The sequence below is a fragment of the Peromyscus californicus genome, unplaced genomic scaffold (genome assembly GCF_007827085.1).
Source record: "Peromyscus californicus insignis strain IS unplaced genomic scaffold, ASM782708v3 Scaffold_20__1_contigs__length_68692818, whole genome shotgun sequence".
NCBI classification, from domain to species: domain Eukaryota; kingdom Metazoa; phylum Chordata; class Mammalia; order Rodentia; family Cricetidae; genus Peromyscus; species Peromyscus californicus.
Window position 1 is genome coordinate 37,002,087 of NW_026294503.1, and position 21,057 is coordinate 37,023,143.

Consider the following 21,057-nt stretch of genomic DNA (forward strand, 5'->3'; position numbering starts at 1 on the left):
TAACTAAACTAGATGAACTCTTGTGTCTACCCCAAAAATTTAAACTGTACACAAGTATTTATGGAATCTTTATTCATAAACACCCAAACTTAGAAGCAATCAAGATGTAAATGAATGGATAAGCATATTGTTGCACTTCCAGAAGATAGAATATTACTCTGCACTAAAAAGAAATGGGTGGTCACATCTTGAAAAGACACATGAGAGTCTTAAATGTATATTATTAAGGAAAATAAGCAATCTGAAAGAGTTCCTACAGTCTGTATGATTCCAACTACAAGACATCCCAGAGAGGGTAAAAACTATGAAAAAATGGAAAAGGTCACTATTTCTGAGAGATTTGGGGAACCAGAGACCACGGTGGTAAATACAACTTACTATACTCAAACCAACAAAATATACATCAAGAGTGAATCCCAAAACAAACCACAGAATGGGTGGCATTGCTATACAAGTGTAAGTGCATCGATTGAGAAGGTAGCTCTGTGATGTGGAATGTTGATATTTCCAGCATGCACTTCAGGTGGTTCACAACTGCTTGTATTTTCAGCACTTAAGAAATCAAATGTTCTCTTCTGGTTTCTGCAGGCACCCACACACATGTGGTATACACTCACATAGACACACATAAATAAAAATAGAATTTTTTTTATAGGGAGAGCAGGGGCTGGAGAAATGCCTCAGTGGGTGAGAACACTAGTTGTGCAAGAGTGAGGAACTAAATTTAGCTCCCAGCACATATTTAAAATGTTAATGTGGCTACACACACACACACACACACACACCACACACACACACACCACACATCTGTAACATAGTACTCGGGAGTGAAGAGGAGACAGGGGGATCAATCAGCCTTGTGGCATTCAGCCTACCTACGAGTTCTCAAAGGAATAAGACTGGAGTGGTAACAGAGCAGGATCCTCATGAACTCCCCTAGCCTCCACACATGTGCACATGGGCAAACACACCAGCATGCCGTTGAATATTCTTGTGATTATTCCTGGGACCCGTGTTCTATCCCAACAGTCTACATGTCCCTTTGGTCCTCTTATCTGCTTTCACTCTTAGGTCTCTGTCGTTTAATGCATAATTTGAAGTTGAATTTTGTGATACTCCATCATTGCTTTTATGCTCTGGAATGATTTGACTCTGTGTGTGTGTGTGTGTGTGTGTGTGTGTGTGTGTGTGTGTGTGTGTGTGTGTGTGTGAGAGAGAGAGGAGAGAGAGAGAGAGAGAGAGAGAGATCTCACATCAACTTCAAAAATTTATTTTTGCTAGTTATCTGAGTATGACATTGGAATTTTGGTGGAAAAGTCCATTTTCTCTATAGATCATCTTCAGTAACACAGCATTCTAATATTAATCTACCATCCCATGAGAACAGGAGGTCCCCCCAGCTACCTGGCTCTCAGTTTCTTCTTTAGTGTTCTATTGTCTTGTTGCAGAGGTCCTTTCACCACCTTGGCTAGGTTTGTTCCTATGAATTTGTGGGTTATTTATTGTTAGTTGGAGATCTCAACTTATTTATTTATTCCAAGGCAGAGTCTTAATATGTGGCCCAGGTTGGTCAGGAACTTGACATGCAGTTCAGGAAGTCCTCCAATCCCAAGCCCTCTTTCCTCTAACGCCTAGGATTTCAGGCATGTTGTACCATACCTTGATGAGCTTTTTCCCCCTTAATCTCAGTTCTATGAATAAAGTTCAGAGGTCAAGTAATTTGTCTATAAGAACAGAGGTAACCATGATGGGAGCTAGGACCTGAGAAATTTATAACCCTCATATACCACAGCCTCTCTTTACTATATGATACTACGGCCCAGTCAAGCCCAGTTCTGTGGCACCCCAGAAAGAAGTGACTAATTCAACCCCTGAGGGGTGGGGAGGCTTCTCAGATGAGATGAAGACTGAGCTGGATCTGGACCAGTGAGGGAAGTTCCAGATGAATGTGGTGTGTGTGTGTGTGTGTGTGTGTGTGTGTGTGTGTGTGTGTGTGTGTGTGTGTATGTGTGTGTGTGTGTGTGTGTACATGCGTGTGTGAGCTCGACTATGCTGTAAAAGGAAGGGAGCTGTGCAAAAAGTGCAAATGAATCCACCAATCTCTTTTGGGGGGCATCTCATCTTCTCTGCCCCTGAAAACCAGACTCAGGACTCCAGGAATATCTGTAAAGGGAACTTCCAATCCTGGGCACACTCATTCCTCAACACTGAAATGTCTGTCTCCTGCTACATTCCACTGTTTCAACATACCCCTCAGTTTTAACTTCACATGTTATACATCTTAAAAATAGCATATTGACTTTATGTCTGGATATACATAATATATTCCATTAACGTCGCAGAAATCATAGCATAAATGTTAGTCACTGGAATTTGAATGAAAACATCCAGAGGGAAGTTGAATTAAACTATGCAAGCAGAGAGGAAAGGGCAGACGAGGAATTCCTGTGAATCCATCCCCCTTCATCTTTGACTCAGTAGTCAACAATGTATTGAAAAATAAATAGCTGAAATTTTGACTTCTTACCCGAATAAGTGCAAAGGACATGATTTGCCCTGGATTTATTGTCATCTGTTATTTACTTATTTATTTTAACATGAGCAGTTTGTTAATCCTGCATAGTCTTTCTACATAGTCATGTTCTCAGTGAAAAGATGGTGGAGCAGATCTGGCATTAATAGTTACCCACAACCCCCTAAATGAATCACCTCCTCCAACTCATCAAACAAAGATTTAATCACTTCCTCGAAACTCACCACTGAGTGCTAAAAAAGTCATTGGAAAACTGGGGTGAGGTTTAGTCTGGGTGATTTCTAAACCTTGCTTTTGTTGTTGTTGTTGTTTTATGATCAGAAGCTAAATTTTAAACATACTTCACAAGAGTCTTATGCAGTGTTAGGGAAAGAACATGTTTGTAGGGATTAAGCTACTGTGGAGATCAGGTTCTGGTTTCCATCCTTGTTTGCTGTGCAATTGAGAGCAGGTTCTGGCCATCTCTGTGCTTCCCTTCCTCCCCGTCCACTGACAATAGCTTCTACATACAGAGGGAGTAAGAGTGTTACCCAAGAATGAGCCTTCCTTGGCCCTGACACACAGAAGGGCTTAGAAAGAACTTCCTTTGCCCTGTATTCACTGCTGGCTGAACACTCATGGCTAAAATGTCCCCCTATGATTTTATTGGTCACTCGTTACTTCCAATATCCATGCAATTTAAAAACTAAGAGGAAACAAAGAAAAACAAGGGAAACGTTTGTGTAATTCAGAAGCAATTATATAAATAACCATCCTATTCCTCCCAAAGGCAACCAAAGCCTGCAGGCTGAAATGCCACATTTGACGGATTCTACCCTGGTCCCGCGATTCCAAAGATAATCTTATCTTCATATATTTCCTTTAAACAAACAGAAAAGGGTAATTTATTCTTCAGTGTGTTTTATACTCTCATTTAAAATCAGCAAGGTTTCATAAAAGCCACGATCTCATTTGCCTGCAGTAACAGTTCAAATGGTGTGTGCCCCAGAAACCCATTTCCAGATAACTTATATCCAATCTTTCAAATAGAAGATACTTTAATATTTAATTTCATCAATGTCAGATGTGACTTATTTCAGAAACCTCTCTTCTGTATTGCTCTAGCCAAGTCTATAGACCATAGTTCAGTTTTTTGTTTGTTGTTTGTTTGTTTGAAGACTCACTGTTCTGTTTCTGAATATGTCCTTGCCTAGAGAGGTCACATATGGATGTCCTAGAACCCCGAAAGCATGATCATCTCCCAAATGCCACACAGGAGGTCCAAGATGCTACCTCACAAATACCATCACCCCATTGTCTATCCCATGAGATATGCTATTTAAGTAAAAGTCTGACTCATGCATCTTGTTTTTAGCTCCAGGGAATGGAGGAGTGGTTCAGTGGTTAGGAGCACTTGCTACTCTTGCAGAGGACTCAGCTTTAGTTCCTGGCATCCATACAGTGCCTCCAAACTATTTGTAACTCCTGTATGAGGAGCTATAAGACCATCTTCTGGCCTTTGGGAGCACAACACACACATGGTACACATACATACATGCAGGCAAACAATACACACACACAAAAAAAAACCAAATAAACCCTCTTAAAAAGTAAAATGATGCCTCTATTTTCTTATTAATATTAAAGTCTTTAGGCCACTCTTTAATTAGAGCAAACACTGAATCCTCTCCCACTATGCACCATAAATTGTAATAGAATTTGTTTATTTTTTTTTTTTTTTTTTTTTTTTTTTTTGGTTTTTCGAGACAGGGTTTCTCTGTGTAGCTTTGCGCCTTTCCTGGATCTCGCTCTGTAGACCAGGCTGGCCTCGAACTCACAGAGATCCGCCTGCCTCTGCCTCCCGAGTGCTGGGATTAAAGGCGTGCGCCACCACCGCCCGGCGAATTTGTTTATTTTTATTTGTATTGTTTTATTACTAGTAACAGTTCCACACATAAGATGCACTTTACTGCTGCTTAAGGAGTAAAGAAACCAAAGTTAACCCAAGTACAATAACACAGTTGAAGTGGTGGGATAGCCTATGGTGAAGCAGAGATTTTAACAAGGACCTTGGGAAGAATGTTGTTGTATTCACAGACTACAGAAGCTCTGGGGCGAACGTGTAAAGCAGCAATAGAGAAAGAAGTCTAATGACTTGAGAGGGAAAGCAAACCAAGGTTGGCCAGAGTAAGTTGTAGAATCGCAGAATGGCAAAATTCAATGGGTGAGTTCTGAGAGGAGGTTGTACCCACAGGTTAACTGATGTGTAACTACTGTTATGTGATGGAGTTTGTCACTGAGCAGGGTAGAAGAGAAGCTTTCTATGCTGGGAAGATGATTTCAGCATAGTACAGAGCTCATCTCATAGAACTTAGAAGGCAACCATGATAGAGACAAAACTTGGCTGTTGGAGAAAACCAAGCTCTGGGTATCAGCATTGCCAGTGAATGGAGGATGCATGACCAGGTGACTAGTGCAGCCCGGCCAGGCTGGCCCGTACCAGTAAAGCTAGCATTCCACGGATTGGTGCCTTTTAATATTGTCATAGTTAACATAAGTCACTTGCATGAATGAGATCCATGGTGATATTTTCACACGAGCATGCATGCCACTTTGTTCATGCCATCAACACTTCCTCCACCCTCTCCCCACTTTCAGTCGTTCCCATGTTCTAGCAACTCCCTTCCCAGTCTCTGGTCTGCTTTCAGGTTTTTGGGTTTTTGTTTTGTTGGTTTTTTTTTTTTTTCGAGCTCTGTTGTTTTCTGTAGCTTTAGAACTTTTCTATTTATTTTTTGAAGTTGTAATTTAATTATAAAATTTCTCCTTCCCTTTCCTCCCTTCAAATCCTTCCATCGATCCCTTCCTGCTCTTCCTCCAATTCAAGGCCCTCCATCTCTCTTTTACTGATTGCTGTTACATGGATAAATGTAGATGTATACACATATATATTTCTAAATGTAACATGTTCTGTATGTGAAGGGACTCTGGCCAGCTCCAGAGTGGTGAGCATGAACCTGGCAGGCCTTGCCCTTCTCCCCCACGGCCTCTACCTTGCTAAAAAAAAAAAAAATGTTAGATTACATTTCGAAAGCTAGTCACCAAGGTCTATTCCCTTATTTGACCATTTCCTCCTCCTGAAGCTAAACTATTCAAGGTTCAGCAATCAAAAGCCCCCTTTGGCTCACCTCATTAACATGCCCAGTTAAAATTAAACACCTCATCCCAACATGGGATTTCCCAGTTTACCTTTATAAATCTCCATTTGCCTATGTGCCACGTCTGCCTCCCCTCTACCCAGAGGCAGTCCTTTGTCCCCCTCTAGGACAAATATCTCTGCCCCCTTTTGTTCCCTTCCCCTTCCTACTTGTCCTCTATCTCCTCTACCACTGCATCCTAGCCCATCCTAGCACAAACCTTCCCTCTTTCTCGTCTTAAAATGACACCTGCAAGGTCATTGGCTGCTGCTTTTCTGCCAGAGTCAGAAAGCGGCCACGTTAACTTTTCTTCCCCGCTGAATGAAGGCTCTCTGTGTGACAACAGGTGGTTTGGTGTGGTTCGTGCCTAGTCAGGGGTCTGGAAGGGAGCCCCAGCTGTACAGAAGTCTCCTTCAGTGTGTATGCTTTTAGGGCTAGCCATTTGGCCGTGAGCAACAAATTGGTGTGTTCTCTCCCAAACAGTAAGTTTTTTACATAGAGTCAAATCCATTTGGTTGCTTTTATGTATGTGGTGAATTATTTCACCTATCAAAGCCTCCATCTATATTTATCTAAATGACAATATTTCATTCTTGTTTGTAGCTAAAATATATTTGCATTCATGGTTTTGAGAGGTGAGCAACACACAGTGCGTCTAAAATGGAAAAGGACGACAAGGGAAGGCTGACTGGCTTCCAGGCACTCCAAGGTTAGGGGACCCTTGCGCAGCAGTGTGATTTTCTCTATCTTGCTCTCAGGGTCCCCTGAGGATCTGGTTTGTGTCAAAGGCAGGCTGGGTGAGCACCAATGGAAAAAGGTTATAGTGTACTGGAGGTGGTGAGCATCCCTCTATCGTGTGCCCTTCACCAAATTCTTGTGTTGGCTGATAATAGAGAGAGCACAGTTAACATAGTCTCCTGAGAACTCTTCCTGGCTGATAGTAACTTCTTGGCTCACAACTATTTGAGAAGAAATGTGACCAAAGACAGATCCCCAGGCCATCACACAATCCTGGACCTTGTGCAATGGGCCAGGTAGAGCCCAGAGCCTTATGAACAATCTGGCTGTGACCAGAGCTATACCCAAATCTCTGCCTCTTCTCTTCTCTTCTCTCTTCTCTTCTCTTCTCTTCTCTTCTCTTCTCTTCTCTTCTCTTCTCTTCTCTTCTCTTCTCTTCTCTCTTCTCTCCTCTCCTCTCCTCTCCTCTCCTCTCCTCTCCTCTCCTCTCCTCTCCTCTCCTCCTCTCCTCCTCTCCTCCTCTCCTCTCCTCTCCTCTCCTCCCCTCCCCTCCCCTCCCCTCTCCTCTCCTCCCTTCCCTCCCCCTCCCCTCCTCCCCTCCTCACCTCCTGTCCCCTTCTCTCCTCTCCTTTTCCTCTTCCTCTCTCTCTGTCTCCTCTCTCATCACCCTCCCTCCCTCATTCCCTCCCTCGCACATTCCTTCTCTCCCTCCCTGCTCTCTTTCAACAGAGAGAAAACATCAGTGGATCATTCTCAAGAACCCCATTTCTGGCTCTGTATCTCAGGGACTTGACCAAAGACACAGATTAGCAAGACCCCTCCACATGGAGACCAAGGAACTGCCTAGGGTCCCTGGGCTAACAAGAATTAGAACTAGTGTGACCATTCCAGCTGTGTTATCCAGGACTGGGTGGCTTCCCAGCATACAAATGTTTGGATTTATGAACTGGGCAATCCTAGGAAAGATGGAAAAGTTGGTAACTCTAGTCAGAACTGAGATTTAACTTGAAACATGCCTCCCTCTAAAGATAATGCTTTTTGTCAACATGCCCCTGTACCATATGCACTCAGAAAACATGCTGTGCTGGTGTTCACTAAGAATGAACACCATGTGATGTACATGTATCCACCATATGATATACATGCAAGGGTGTCCATAGTTCCAAGGAAGACCCATTCCTCTCCTAAAACATACATTCTTCACTGGAAACCATGAGGTAATTGGGGATTCTGTGATAACTCTGGTAAGGATTGACATGATTTGTTTCATTAGGTTTGTGTGAGAAGAGTGGCTGTGTATTTTATCACACGTTCAAAGAATCCTTGACATCATTAGGGTTAAGAATCACTATCCAGGAGAATATACCTCTTATCTTTGGATTAAGTAGAACAGGGTGGCTATACTGCTGCCCTGTAATTGCTGGTCTCAATAGGAAATGATTCCCAAGAAACTACTCGCCCCTGGGCTAAGCAGTATCACAGGTAGCAGTCATCTGCTAGATGGCTCAGTCTGCCCTATTGAAGTCCTGGGGATGAAGGATGTGCTGTGCTGTAGTGTATTTTCTAGTAAACTGAAACTGGAAAGACTTTTGCCAATGGTGGTAGCAGATACAGGTCGGGAGGCCTGCCTCCAAGAAGGAGCAGTATCTGGGACTAGGTTTCAGTGTGCCCTTGAACCAGATGTACACCTTCAGACCAGGCTGTCCTCAAGTGTGCTTCAGTGGAGCTGTGGTTCCTGATCTTAAACTGAAAATAGAAAGCAGCATTTTATTATTGGAGATTTCTGGTATTAATTCATTATTATTTTATAACTATTTATTGCATGCTGTTTGCATACAGGAACCCTCCTGAGTATTGGATGCAGCTATAAACATAGCGAAGTCCAGGTACCTCTGAGCTTGCTGTCTTGTAAGACAGAGAGTCATTAAGATAATAATTTGATATGTCTATGATACAATTTCAGCAAATAATAGAATTAATAACACTATGGATAAAAATAAAGCCACTTCAGTACCTAGAAATGTGAAGAAGTTTCCAGAGAGAGCTCTTTGAAGAAAGGGCCTGAGTAAGAGAAGAAGTGAGCCACAGGGACCTTAGGGATAGTGTGACCCTGCCAGCAGCTTAATCATGAAGATCAAAGTCCCTAAGACAAAAGGAAGCTATATAGGAGGAAGATTTACTTGTGATTTTCATTTTAGATGGGAAGAGGTGGAGACCTATGAGTTTAGAAGAGTGTTTTCCTTAGTCTTTATAAACTTTATGATTATATATTAATTTCAGAAATTCATGAGCTTATGACTTTTCATAAATGTATATAATAAACTTTGATCATACTGACTTCCACATTACCCTCTCTTGTCTCAGACCCACCCTCGGTTGTCTCATGTCTCCTCAAATAATTTCAACACTTTAACTTATGGAATTCTATTCACCTTAGAAATTCATCGGTAGAAGTTTAATTATTTATTTAAATATTTGTTACAGCATTTTAAAATTTTATACATGTGTACATGTACATCAGTCACCTCAATCCTTCATTCCTTCCCTCCCTCCAGCTCCCCAGCCTCTCTAAATAATTTTCATCTCTGCCCTCACTTTGTGTCTTTTTTTAATAACTCATTAAGTCCAATTAGTGATATTCATATGCACATGTCAAGGGGCATCATTCAGTGGGAAATAGACAACTTACCAATGGCCATCTCTCTGAAAGAAAAATGTCTTGTCCCAGCCACGGTGGCTGTCAACTACCATTAGCTCCTCATCTAGGAGTGGGTCATCAGGAGCCCCTATCTCCTTCCACATTCTTCTCTTTATTGACTTGCTTAGGGTGATAACCTCCATTCCTGTCCTCTCAATTAATGTCTGCCCATGGTTTCTTAATTCTACATATTCATCCAAGCACTTTTTCCCTGATATTTCTCAAATATCTCTACTTACCTAAAATATACATGGACAGCCTCAGAGATTTTAAATTATTTTTTTCAAAGAGAATTCATCATTTTCCTCTTAAAACCTTCTTTCTTGGCCTTATGTCCCCCAATCAAAAGTCAACAACAAGCCCATGCATAAGAACAAGGCAGTAACCCCCTGTCTACTCTCCTACATGGTGTAGTGAGTCATCTAGCGAAGCCCTCAGAGTCCACTGACTTGGCACGTCTCCAGTTCTTTTTACTGCTTCCATTGCCACTACCTTGATTTGAGTTGGGACATCTTTGCTTCCATGTACCCTGTAGTTCCCCCTCCACGCACCATCTCTGACCTCTACACTGCTTATCTTCTCTCTGTGCATTTTCTACACTGTAGACAGAATGGAAAGCTTCAAAGGACAAGAAGTTAGCTATATTTCTCACTGTAAAATTTTCCCACAACTCACATTTGGGTCCAGATAAAATTAAATTCCTCACTAAGGTGCCCAACACCCTGTTTGACTCAGTCTGTGCTTAACCATCTACCCTTCTCTCCTTCCATCCTTGCCTCAAACCTGCCCCAGGTACTTCACACCCATGCATCCCTCAGTGTGCAGTGCCCTATGCAACTCCTGGTCCCCACATTGGCTTTACCCATTTACCTGAAACACCTCCTAACTCCATACCCCATGTTGTCCAATGTTATTTTAATATGTGTTAATTTGTTTATGCTGTGGAACATTTATTTAATGATGCAAAGATGTGTTGCATTCTTTTATGTTGCATTTGTTTAACTCTGTGAAGCTCTGTGTTACTTTGCCTGTCTAAGACACCTGATGGTCTAATAAAGAGTTGAATGCCCAATAGCAAAGCAGGAGAAAGGACAGATGGGGCTGGCAGGCAGAGAGAATAAATGGGAGAAATCTGGGAGGAAAATAAGAAGGAGCAAGAGAGAACAAGGAGAGGGGGGGCGCTAGGGGTCAGCCACCCAGCCACATAGCCAGCCACTGAGTAAGAATGAAAGTAAGATTACAGAGGTAAGAAAAGGAAATGACCCAGAGATAAAAGATAGATGGGATAACTTAAGAAAATCTGGCTAGAAATAAGCCAAGCTAAGGCCAGGCATTGATAAGTAAGAATAAACTTCCCTGTGTGATTTATTTGGGAGCTGGGTGGCAGGCCCCCACCAAAGAGCCAAAAGAAAAAAGAGTAAAAAGAGCAAAACCAACCAACAACACCACATATTTGTCTATCTAACATCTACCTGGCATTCATGCCCTCTGGTCCTCTTTTAGATACCTTTCCCTCCAAGAAGACTCCTGCCAGCCCCTAGTCCAGACTGAATAGCCTTCTAATCTACTTTCATGGGACAACCCTGAAAGAGCCACTTCTGTGGTTGACCACAGTGATTTCTCCACTCTGTTCCTCTTCATAATCTCTACATTTCTTAAGGAGAGAAACATTATATTTAGTCCTTCAAGCTTCTAGTACATAACAGGGGTTATAAAGTGTATTTAAGAAGTGTATGCAGACCAGATGAATTAGGTGGTATCCAAACTCCTTCACAGAACAAGTTGGGACAGTTACCCCAGGGAATGGAGATCCCTGCTTGAGAGACACAGTTAATTTGTTTCAGAGCCAATAGATTATCTGTTTTAGACTGCCTTAGATGTTTAGATGAGTGTGTGTGCGTGCGTGTGTGTGTGTGTGTGTGTGTGTGTGTGTGTGTTATAGATAGTCAAAGCCTGGGCTTGTGTAAGAGAGGTAAGCACTATTCCAACTAAGCTGCATCTCCAGCACTTATATTTATGCTTTTATCTGTTTTTTTTTCTACCAAGTTTCTCATAGAAGTTGACCTCTTGTCCTAAGCTCACTAAAATGAAATAGCCCAAAAAGAATAAATGTCTAGACATTAAAAAAAACCCAAACACTCAAGTCAAAGGAATTTGGCTGACTGTTAGAGATAAAGAGAGGCACTGGTTTGTCACTGAAGGCTCCATGGGAGCCTTTCCTTGAGACAGTACTAACAGGTGCACCTGGTTGGAAGAAGTAGACAAGTCTGAATTAGATCCTTCTTTGCCATTCCAGCCATAGCTTATGTCCATACAGAAACTTCCTGCTGGAAGCTTCCTCAGGGGGAAACAGGGGGCTCTGCCTCTGGAACAGCCATGAACACAATATTCACTCAGGATGGCATACACTCCTTCTCTTCACTCCCCTTAACTATCCCCCATAGCTAAAGACCGAGAGCTCAGAAACTGTGACATCAGTTCAACTAAAACAAAATTAGAAGGAAAGTTCTCAGGGGAAAAGAAACAACCTCCCCCTGTTGTGAAGCCAAACAAAGAAAAACTGTGACTTGGACTAAAATATAAGGCATGGCATCAGAGACTGGAGTGGAAAAAAAAAATGCCTAAATTTATAGTATGAGTGAGCACCAAGCAGTCAGACCTTCCAGTGAATGCCAAGCCATGGACTCATCCAACAGCGACTCCTCTAGGTTTCTATGTCTCATGAAATGTCTTATAAAGCACTTAGTCTGAGTGGTCTTGGTATCCAACTGTAGACCAATTTCTAAACAGTCTTATTAAATAAGAAACACAGAGCCAAATACATAGGTGCAAGCCATAGAGATCAGAGCAATAGCTGCCAACTAACCTTAGCTTACCGCCTTGCTGTAGCTTCCCAAGAGAACCTCTTCTTTCTCACCTGTGCCTTTATTGCCTTCCTGTTCTGCCTTCTCACTGTCTCTAAGCCCAGCCACATCACTTCCTCATCACTGCCTGTCTATACAGACCTCCAGGTCTCTATGGTTGGTACTGGGATTAAAGGTGTATGTCACCATGCTTGACTGTGTCCTTGAACTCACAGAGACTCTGCCTGCCATGTGATTGGATTAAGGGTGTGTACTACCACCACCTGACTTCTGTTTATAGCTATGACCTCTGATCTCCAGGTAAACTTTATTTATTAACATACAAATAAAATATCACATTTCAGCACAAATAAAGTATCACCACATCCAACTGCCAGGATATACATAGTACATCAGAGGAATGTAATGTATAATGAATAATGATTTAATTTTTAATCTATTATTGAGAATGTCATTGTTTATCTTCTGAATCATACCAAATGTTGGGATCATCACTTACCCTAGATTCTAGCAATCTTGTATTCATTCATACATTCATTCACCCAACAAACATGTACTCAGTTCATATCATGAGAAGACTTGTTGTACTTCTGTTAGTTCTCAGAATCCAATGCTATATTCATTCATGAATCCATTTATTCAATTATGCATACACTGAGCACATGTCACTTGAAAGAATTTGTTCTGCCAATGGGAGTCTCACAGTGAACTTTTTAAAGTACTACAGAGAAAGGTAAAACAAAGAAGAAATGTCGTTCAGAAGTAGGTGACAGAGGGTAGACTAATTTTCTCATAATGAGACACTGTAGCTGCTGTCAGAATAAGTTGCAAATGACCATTTGCTTATGGAAGAAAAGAGGACCCCAGGAGGATGCATTTCCGTCAACTGCTGAGCATGAGCAAAAAGACCAGAGGTTAAGAATGAATGTGGTGACAGGTGGGGACAGTAATAGCGGCTATGATAAGGGTCTATCTTGGGGTGGGAATAGGTTAAAGTTTGGAGAGAGGTTTTCAGCTGTGGGTTACAAAGACACAGAAGGGCTTTGATTTATCAAATTTGATTTCAATTTTCCAACCATCTAGCCAGCTGCTGTGTGCAGAGGCTCACAAGGGAGGCCAGAGTGTCAACTCAGAGCCTGATTGATTAGTCCAGCTAAAGTGTGATGGGACCAGACCCACAGTGATTGTAGTGAGTCTGGAAAGAGAGCCAGGATGACAACTATGCCTCTTACCTTCTTTTCCCTCAGTGCTCCCCAGTCCCTACAGCGTTCCATTCAGACATTTTTTTTTTTTTTTTTTTTTTTTTTTTGGTTTTTCGAGACAGGGTTTCTCTGTGTAGCTTTGCGCCTTTCCTGGAACTCACTTGGTAGCCCAGGCTGGCCTCGAACTCACAGAGATCCGCCTGGCTCTGCCTCCCGAGTGCTGGGATTAAAGGCGTGCGCCACCACCGCCCGGCGTTCCACTCAGACATTTATCTGAGAGACGAAGCAGTTATGTTCACTTCTCTGGCATCATTATCACACAACTTGCTACCTCCTGTTCTCTGCATTCCGGGTCCCACGGCCTGATTGACAGCAACTCTTACCTGCAAGGCTACCTATCAGGCCATCCTATGTTTCATTTGATCTAGCTTCTATAACCTATCCTATATTCTGCATCTGGAGAGAAGAGAGAACTCTTTCCATGGCCTCCCACGACTTTCAGGGGAGAGAGGACACTTCCCAGGCTGGTTCGCAGACTCAGTGATGTCACCTCTCTCCAACTCACCAGAACCAGGACAGCACTTCACCCCAGCCCTGCCTCGCACTCAACTCATGGCCCTTCTTGTTTCATTTGCATGTCACCTCCTGTACCCATTTGCTTTCCCTCCACCCTTCATATGCAAATTCTTTCAGACCTGAGCTTAGATCTTCTATTATAAAAAATCCAACCTTGGCAGCCTCTCGCAGGAAACAGTTAGAAGGCCGTATCCCTGGCTCATATAACCTGAACGTGGCCTAGTGCATTCCTCTCAGTTTCTATGTTTCATACCCGAAACAAATGCTAAGTTGATTGGCAGGCCCTTGCCCAGTTCATGGTGGAACTTCTGGGCCTGGCATGAGAAAGGACAGAGGGCAAGGAAGTTTGCATCAATTCCACACACAAAATGAGCAGGATCCTACTCCACCCACACCAAAGGTGGAAGGTCACACAGATGGATTGATAGTGTCAGTCACCTTTGTGATGTTGCAGTCATCCTCTGCTACAACTTCAGAGACTTCTGTGTAGCCACCTAAAAATGGTCTATGGTTTAGCAGAAACATTCAACATTGCTGAGCACCCATAATCCAGGAAACCCCAAAACATTAGAGATGGCATGAATTCAACTAGCTATCTCCAGTAATATTGGAATTCATATCGACAGTTTCCAGTTGGTTAAATAAAGGGCTTTTTGCAGGCTGGACAGTGCAGCAAAACATTTTACCTGGAGGAGGGGTAGAATGAGGTACCCAACAAATCCCAAGGGCCAAAGATCATGTTCAACACCCTAGCTTCACAAGGAAAGAAAAGAGTTTCTGGTGGCAGTGGTGGCATTAGGCTTTGAAGTGTAGAGTTTTGGACAAGTTCTAAGGTTTAATGGAAAAGGTAGATGGAGAATCAGAGATGGAAGACTACAGATGAAACCCCAGTGAAGAGAGCATAGGCCAGTGTATATGAGCACTGAAACACAAGTAAGCAGGGCCATTGAAATCCTCCAGACCATTTATAGATGATGGAACCGAAGTCTGAAAATGGGGGACAGGTCAAGAGTCCTGTAAGCAATATCAGAAGCAGAACCCATTCCTGATTCAGAAACCAGAACCAGAGCTAATTGTACTCCCCTCCCTCATGGACTCTCACATCTAACCAAAAGGTGTTCACATTCTCTCTCTCTCTCTCTCTCTCTCTCTCTCTCTCTCTCTTCCCTCTTTCCCTCCCTCCTTTCCTCCATCCATCAATTTCAATGACTCTTTTGTAGATGAAATACAGGAAAGAAATAGATTTGGGGCATTTAAAATATTTCCAGAACCTTCTATAATTGGCAACTATATTTTTCATTGGGAAGTCACATGCCATTTTTCTTACTTTATGTTTTCTGAGCCTGTCTGGGAAGGTAACCATCATTATGATATCTTAGAGAAGGCAAGTGGCTGAGGGAATAGAATGATTTACTGAAGGTCACAGAGAGCTAACAAAAAGAGGAGGCAGGGCTTTGGAGTGCACCTCATCTGATACTGTGCAATTAAACTCAGGGACGCTGCTCATTTTCTAGAAGAAATGAGGTAAAAAAAGAGCATGTGCTTGTGTTGAGTACTTTGTGGGTCATGGGAAGGTTTTTTATTTTCTGCAAAGCTATTACTTTTCTCTAAGTGTTCAGCATCAACTGTGAGTTTGATGTCAACAGTCATATGCTACAAATGAGGAAACCGAGGCAACAGGGGAGTCTAGCACCCCAGCTTGCAGTCCTCTTAGGATCTGGGTTCAGTCATAGGCTCTCTGAAGCCTGTTTATACGGCTTCCCATTTGATGAAAGCTGTTAAAAGAGTTAAGCGGGAGGAACAGAAATACATTCTAAATCTAATATACCCTATCTGAAATGCTCAGCAAATGTTATATGAAAGCCATCTAGTGCCAGACTACAACAATTCTAAAGTGTCCCTTGAAAAGATATGGACATTCTAGGACAAAGTTTGTGCCGGTGATTCCCTTCACTCTGCTTCAGCAGGCTGACCCTAAATGATGCACAGCAGACCAGCAAGCATCCCTCAACCTTGCTGCACCCTGGGACAGGAAGGTCCCAGGGACAGGTCTTATGGCACCTCTCCCAGGACAGGTGGTCAGGTTGCTGATGAAGTGCATTCTCTCACTCCGCACCATTCAGCATCGGTTGTGGGGCCACAAGGGAGGCAGGGTGGGCAGAGGCCCTGCCCTCATGGAGCACGGAGTCTAGAGAGAAAAGATGTGTATACAGGCAATGACACAGCACAGTCTGCCAGTCACAACAGGTACTGAGTGTCAGGGAAGCGCGTGAAAGGACCAGGGAAGGCTCTAGAGACCATGGAGCCTTGGTACTGGGCCACAAAAAGAAGGAGAAAGTGAGAAATGGTTACTTTCTGCAACAACACCAGCATGGGCAAATGCACAAGTGCAAAGAAGCAGGGAAGAGCTGAATACCAGGCCTGGCTCTTCTCAGAGATGACAGTTCCCGCAGCAGTGAAATCAAACTGTACAGATTTGGTCAGGCTCATCAAATACATCTGGCGTTACAGAGCAGAGTTGTACTGAAACACTTGCAGCTCACAAAGAACCCACAGTGTGTGCAGCATTTAAAGAACTCCTCACTTTTGGCCAGTGTCCCTTTGCACTATCAGACGCTTGGTCCACTCTGTGCTGCACAGAACTCATTGTTTGAAGAGGATGGAGCACCGCCTTCCATGGCAAAGCTCTTGACCTTCAGCAGACATACACAAGGAGGACACGCAGTGTTTACCCCCATAAAGCCCTCTTTATATTGCCCAGATGTCTCTGGAACAAGACAGTACTCCAGCCATGACTCACTGACTAATCTTTCCACTCTTTTCATAGGTGATATCTATGTAATGCCTTACTAATCTGAGGCTTTTTCTTTAGAAAATGATGCTTTTCTTAAAATGGCATTAGTCATCGGGATTTAAGATCCTTCCCCATTTGTATCCTCTACCATCATATTTGGTTGTTACAAGAGCCTAACAAACTCTAAGGGTTGCTAGAATCCCATTCTGTAGATGAGAGAAGTCCCAACAAGATAGGAGCAATTCAAGGTCATACAACAGGTGTATGATGAAACCAGAGTTCAGACCCACTTCTGACTCCAGAATCTTGCCCTCTTTCCTCTACACTACAGTGTACCACCTCCCTATAATATATTGCCCTCATTGTGGTATAAATCCCCAGATGAAATGCTGGCCAGATCACATCCTCTTGGGTAACATAACTACATCATAAATTAAAAGCCCAATTAAAGAACATATCCTTTTAACTGGGTCTTACCACAGTCCCCTGAGGCTAGGATATAAAAAGAGAACCCATTCACAGTCAGTGGCTACCCATCCTGGAAATTCTTCAGAAATCTGCTCAACTCTATGAAGAGGTTTTAATGCAAATTACTCATCTAACACAATGTGTTCTTCCCATCGGGTCTTCTGGGGTTCTTCTCCCCAACAAACTGGGTTAAGTCGTGTGCCAAAAACTCCAGCCCTCTCCCTGGCCCCAAAGATGCAGTTAACAGTTCATTATACAGTGTACATACCTCAAGTGAATTTAGGGTTTAAAATAAACTTAATATTAAGAGCATTAGAACCTAGTGGAAAACATTGCCCCCTAGTTTATATTAGGGATTGAAGTGGGGTGCTTTTCTCTAGCTGTCTAAAAGTGGGGTGGTTTGACAGTGGCCAAGGGCCAGAGGGTGTCTCTGAGCACCATCCAGTTTTTGTTTTGCTGGCATCAGGGAGGAAGAAAAAGTAGGTGAGGAGAATGTAAGAGACTCTCTTCTCAACACTGGTTGAAAATTTTATTTCTGTTACCATCAGATCCCCCAACAACCAAAGCATCTTATCTATAGCACAGTAAACTCCAGGGGTACTCCTTGGTTCCCAAAGCTTAAGAGTTGCTACTACCTTGTCTAAATATCCCCTGCAGTGGTTGTGTTTAAAGCTGGTTTTACATATAAAGAGCTGTTGTGTGTTACGGTCCCTGTTTGTGCCACAGCTGAACTACACTGCACCCCACCCCTAAAAGAGATGGTCTCTGAGTCAGACTGCCCCACATAGAACAGAGACCATAGCCCCCTCCATCTCAACAAGGTCTTCTCTTGAGCTTGCCCTGGGTTCAGTGGCTCAAAGGACCTGAACAGACAGGTCTAAATGAGCCCCTGGGGAACCACCTAATTCACCCAGTCACATCAGTGTTCCTTCTTATCCTCTCAAGACTTGCCCACATGTGGGGCAAGATCAGAGGACAGAGATATCTGGGAGAAAATAGAGAAAGATAAAAAACACATTTCGCGGCAGAATCCCCACTTAGTAATAGAAAGCCATCCAACTAGCATCCACGCTTCCAGAAACGTCACTGCCACAAAGGAGAGAGTTTTACAGCTGGTGACCCCAGAGCATTCTCACCTACCTGTCTCCCACTGCAGGGCTCTCTCTCACCTCCTAGGGCCCAGTTCCAGCTCTGGTCCCACTCTCTTCTTCTCACCTTCTCCAGCAGCCAACACTGGCAGCGACTGTGGGCGGACCAAGGAGTCCGCGGCACCTGCGAGCTATGTCTCAGGTCTCCACTGTGAGGCTGCCTGGAGGAGGAGCAAGCGGATGCTGCCCTCACCGCCGCCGCCGCCGCCGCCGCCGCCGCCGCCGCTGCCACTGCCGCCTTGGTACTGATGCGGTTGCTATGGTTATGGAACTCCGCAGCTGCCCCCTCTTGGTGCAACAGCTGCCCGGCCACCGCGGCCTCCTGGCAGCCCCAGCTAAGGTGCCCGAGGCAAGGTTGTGAATGTGGTTAAGGAAATTCCTCCCCTGCCTAAGAGAAGAATGGGAGCCTGCACTTGAGCCCTGGCTGGGTCTCCGAGCTCTGCTCACCTCAGCGCCCTTGCGCTTCTCCTTCCCCCACCGGGACCTAAGGCCAGACTCCAGCACCACACAGCGCGCGCTCAAGGCCTAGAAAGCCCTCCCTGCCGCTCGGCTCCGCTCCTGCAGCCTCTGCGCAGGGCGGTAGGCTGTGCGACTGGCTGGGAGGTGCCGCTCCTGTCCCCCACCCCTGTCCGCCAGAAGAGCCTAGACGCACCAGGCTGCCCTGAGGCCAAACCCCGCCTGCTCGCAGGCTCTCCTGCCAGCCAGCCCGGCCTGTGGAGGGCGCAAGATGCAGGGCCAGAGAAGTCCGGCCCCATCCAGCCCAAGCTGGCCAGGAGCATGCTCAGTCCCCACTCTGGGACTGTCCTCCAGAGCCAAGACTGAGATGCAGCTGGAAAGAAAGGGTTCTTTTCAGACCCCAGGGAACAGGGCTATTAAACTTGGAAGAACTCAGGAGAGGCAACAAGTACACGCTGAAAGGCGGAAAGCGCCAATTGACCCATACCACCACTACTAAATATTCAATGGTCCTTAGTCAACAGCTTACCCATCATCTGCAGATGTTCTTCATGCTAGACACTGGAGGTTTAGAGGTGTGCCAATTTGGTCTACGGAAAAAATGAGAACAATCAAAGACATAAGCCAACTCCCATCTGCTGGCCATTCTTCAGCGGGCAGTTTGCCTGGGAATGCATCATCTCACCACGACTGTCAAGAAGTTCGTATGTCTTACTTGTTACAGGTGACAGATCAGCTGTAACGGTGGAACCAGTGCTGGAACTTGGAAGCTCAGTGTTCATTAGACTAGGCTGCCTGAAAGTCCAATTGTAGCAAGAGGGCAGTGAGGGGAAGACACTTGCAAGAAAGTGGGGGTACAGTCAAGGGTGGTGGTGATGAATGGGGAAGATCAATCCAGATTGAAAGGGGCAGGCAGAAGCCCCCAAACTAGACAGACAGGATGGTTGCATTTTGATTTTTTGTTTGTTTGTTTGCTTGCTTGCTTGTTTTTAACCACAGGGGACATCCAGTAAGGCTAGAGAGGGCAAAGGAAGCAGAAGGAGCCAGGGAAGGTGAGACACCAGCTAAGTTCACACCAAAGACTGGGGAAGCCAAGAGAAAGGGTTAGACTTGACTTTGAACACAGTGAGGACACTGAAGACATTTAAGCAAGGGAAAGGCTAGGCCATCACATGAAGAAGATTGCCTGCTTGTCTACTGTGGTCATGAGTGTTAAGCTGTCACGGTGTTACCCTGAAGGGACTGTTGACACAGAGACCAGAGCAAATGACCCATCTGCTTTGCTGATGCTTCCCCACAGCATCTAGCCAAGGTTGGAACAATGCACACCCGAGTAAATACTGGAAGAATGGCTAATAAAGGGATATTTATTTCCCCATCAGGGAAAATGCTTGCCTTTCTTTTGCAAATATTTGTCCTTGAAATATGATGTAAATCAGATGACATTTATTCTGCATTTCAGGTCTGTGCAACCTTACTTTTGAAAGTCAAAGTAAGCCTCCAATGTGGTTTTTTTTTCTCTGCACTTATTGGTCTCCAGCAGAGCAGGTATGCTGGGATTATTGTTCCCTCGTATTGGAACATGCCTCAGGCATCTGGATTAGAAAGCTCTATACTAGGTTAAATGGGAAAAAAAAAAAGCAGAGTGCAGAATAATGTTTCAAACAGCATAGCTCTCCTGAATCAAGGAGAGAAACCATCAGGCAAATTTGTTTTTTTTTTTTGTTTTTTTTTTTTTTTTGTTCTTGTATTGGCATAGAAATACACTGCGGGGAGGGGCCAGGTAAGAAACTTGGAGAAACAGCCAAGGCCAGTAAGGGAGAGAACTAACTGAGCAGATAAATTTGGAGTGGGAATGAGACTTTCAAGGTACTCATCTGTAAAACATTTTCGCGGTGAGAAAGAGAGGATTTCATATAATTCAGCCTACTCTTAAACTTTTTATGTTGCCAAAGCTGGTCTTGAACTCCTGCTCCTGCTGTCTCTATCTCACAAGGGCTGGGATTACAGGCTTATGTCACCAGGCTTGAATTCTGTAAAACTGTTTTTAATTTTTGATACAAAGAAAAAAATTACATAGATTGTGTGTGTGTGTGTGTGTGTAATCTGTTACATGTTACAATCAGATATATCACCAAACCCACTTCCTGTCCCCTTCATGGCAAAACAGCATTAAGGATTATTTCTATGAAGCTCTTCCTCTTAAAACCCTACTTGTGGATCAGCCATCATGATATTCGTCAGGCTTTTGGCTGGAGTGACGGCATCTGGGTCCAGCCATCCTCTGTATTATACCCTCCTTGTAGCACCACTTCTTAGATGGTGCATTTGTTTAAACTGTTAGCTTGACACAATCTAGGAACACCTGTGAAGAGAATATCAATGCAGTGGGTATTACCTTGATTAT

At 43.8% G+C, this 21,057-nt stretch overlaps 1 protein-coding gene across 2 annotated transcripts in view; it reads right to left on the bottom strand.

The window, feature by feature from the left end:
* Fam135b (family with sequence similarity 135 member B) overlaps positions 1–20,005 on the bottom strand; it is a 285,796-nt gene extending 265,791 nt beyond the window's left edge. The window contains exon 1 of one of the 2 annotated variants that reach the window (XM_052747946.1): positions 18,187–20,002. The gene's annotated coding sequence lies outside the window, so the exon portion shown is untranslated. Of the gene's footprint in view, positions 1–18,186 lie in introns of both variants that reach the window. The other variant, XM_052747948.1, reaches the window with a different exon arrangement.
* Between the last annotated feature and the right edge of the window lie 1,052 nt (positions 20,006–21,057).